At 37.8% G+C, this 2,806-nt stretch overlaps 1 non-coding gene across 1 annotated transcript; it reads left to right on the top strand.

The window, feature by feature from the left end:
* The first annotated feature begins 2,089 nt into the window (after positions 1-2,089).
* On the top strand, positions 2,090-2,232 carry LOC136386646 (small nucleolar RNA SNORA7). Its single transcript, XR_010748004.1, has one exon. It is a non-coding gene; the product is annotated as a small nucleolar RNA SNORA7 (small nucleolar RNA).
* Positions 2,233-2,806: the final 574 nt, after the last annotated feature.

Below are 2,806 nucleotides of genomic sequence, written 5' to 3'. Positions count from 1 at the left end.
AAGAATTTGCATTTCTAACAAGTTCCTAGGAAATGCTGCTGCTGGCCTCAGCCGCTAAGAATAGCTGCTCTGCAGGAGAGCTGATAAAAGACACAAGGAGGCCCCCAGTGGGTCAATGTGAGGCTGAGAGGCTTTCACTTGGGGCCCAGTTATGGGGTTTCCAAGTCCTGGGGTGGTTAGTGATAGTGGACCAGCAGCAAAGTGAAGCAAAATAGAATTTCATGGAATTTTGGTTTCCAAATGCTAACACCAAGTAAATGCTTTAAATTAAATTGGTGGATTGCTTTTTCTTTTTCTTTTCTTTTTTAGTGTATGATAATAAACATTTCTTGAGCATTTGTTATATATCAGTACCTACTTCAGGCTCTTTAATCTTAATTTTCATAGCAACAACTTTGTAAGGTAACATGATTACACCAGTTTTACAGATGAGGAAACTAGTTAATTAATCAATTGAGAGGTTAACTGAACTGCAACAAATGACTACGAAAACACTACTACTACTTGTCAGGTGGTAAAAATCCTTACATGAGATGAGTAGAGAGCATTGGGTACACTGTCTTTCCAAGAGTGCTCTGGGGGACTGGGTTCAAGGAATGCATGGTTTTCCAAAGCAAAACCAGGATTAGTATTGCGATGACTAATGTGCCACTGGATGGTTTGTTATTTGCACAAAAAAGAGCCAGAAACAGAGAATTGTGACTTCTATGACACTGCAGAGAGGCTCTGGGCACAGGGGTTCATAAAAACTGTGGGCATTAAAAAAGATAATACCTTTCCTTTCACCTTCTTAGTTCTTCCAGTGAGGATAATCATCAAATTGACAGAGACAAATTGACAGGGAAAAATTTAAAAATTAATACATGTGCATGGGAATTCACAAAAGCATAAAAAGTCCAAAGAGAGTGAGGCAAAATTGGATAGATTAGATAGATAGATAGATAGATAGATAGATAGATAGATGCATATATATATATATATATATATATATATATATATATATATATATATATATATATATATATATATATATATAATTTTGGACAAAGAAGAAAGGGGTGAGAAGGTCTGAGATTTCAAACCAAGTAGGCAATTTAATGCAGCTGAAGAAGAGGAAAATATACATAACAGGTAAATTTTTCTAGGCAACCCAGAAACAATGGGACAGAGTGGGAAGGAGGCCTAGTAAACAGGTTCCTGCTTGAAGTTATCCTATCTAAGGCTAAGGTGATTATGCTAACTTTCCTTTCTGAAGCAGATTTTTCTCTCTGAATCTCTTAGACAGGAAAGGGGAAAGGGTCAAATGTTCTTTCTGAGTCCTTTTTTAATAACCAACTTAAAAATCAATATCCCAAAAGGCAAAATTTGGCCCTGGCCAGTTGGCTCAATGGATAGTGTTGACCTGACATGCGGACATCCTGGGCTCAATCCCCTATCAGGGCACACATGAGAAGCGATCATCTGCTTCTCTTCCCCTCCCTTTCCTCCTTCTCTCTCTCTCTTTCCCTCTCAAAGCCTCAGGTGCTGAGGATAACTTGGTTGATTTGAGCACTGGCCCCTGACAGTGGTTACTGGGTATATCCCTATCAGGACACAGGCAGGAGTCTAACTCACTATCTTCCTTCCTCTCACTTAAAAAAAAGGCAGAACTTTTGGTTTTCTTCAAAACACTGCTCAAGAACTGAATGCTTTCTCTGCTCTTGCTTTCTCTTGATCTTTGGTGCAAATTTCTCGAAGATGCCAGAAAAGAGGGTAAAGGGAACCAAAATTCCTCCACCCTGAAACTGCCCTTTTGATTTTAAGCTGTTTTTTAAGAAATAAGACTTACAGGGAAACTTTGAGTCTTCCTTCCTTTCCTACCCAAGATATTCAGGCAGAGAAATCTGCTCCAAGAAGGGAATCTTAGGATGGTCTCCTTGGCTTAATTTGAATTAACTCCAGTAAATAGGAGGGCTTTAGGAAGGGACTTGTGAGCTAGATAACCCCTCTGATGCACTGTTTCTGAGTTGCCTAGCAAGGAACTATTCCTCAACTACAATACCTGTAAATCACCCATTTTCACTTCTGAAATCTAATACCACACACTCTCTTTCTCTTTTGTCCAAAATGTCTGGAGAGTGTCTAATCTTCTGCTAGTTTTGGAGAAAGGAGAGAAAGTAAGCTTGTCAGAGGTACTCATTCCATTTCCCGCTTGCTCCATAGCTGGTGATTGGAAGACACTCTGCAGTAATGTTTTTTTTTAATGTTTTATATACCCAATGTTGCCTTTCTTTGGCATTTTCACGCCTTTGTGAATTCCTCATGCACATATATTAATCTTTAATTTTATCTGTGAATCTATCTCTGTTAATTTGATTATTAGCCCAGGTAGAAAAATTTAGAATGTGGGAGGAAAAGTATTAAATTTTTTACCACCCACAAGAGTCTATCCTTTTTAGCATGTCGATTTCTGGAGAAAATACAAAATCCAAAGCATTCTATCAATCAGTGGCCTCTAGCTAAAATAAATCCTATAAAAGCCTGTATCCTATGCTGCAACCAACACAAGCATAAATCACACTTTAATGTGATGCTGAGGAAGAAAAGCAAAGGTCCACCATTTCAAATAGTGATGTTCACTTTCTTAATTATTCATTGGCATGAATAAACTTAAAACTCATACTTTAGCTGACTGAAAGGTTACATTTGTTCTCCAAACAGCTAGTTTCTACATGTTCTATCAGATTTATTTGGAGTTTTGGTTTGTTCTGTTATTACTTTGATTCAAGTTATGTAATAATCATGCTCAGTCTGAGAGAAAGATGTA

This window comes from Saccopteryx leptura, chromosome X (genome assembly GCF_036850995.1).
Source record: "Saccopteryx leptura isolate mSacLep1 chromosome X, mSacLep1_pri_phased_curated, whole genome shotgun sequence".
NCBI classification, from domain to species: Eukaryota; Metazoa; Chordata; class Mammalia; order Chiroptera; family Emballonuridae; genus Saccopteryx; species Saccopteryx leptura.
The sequence above is the reverse complement of the archived record's forward strand: the minus strand, read 5'-3'. Positions and strand labels throughout refer to the sequence as shown.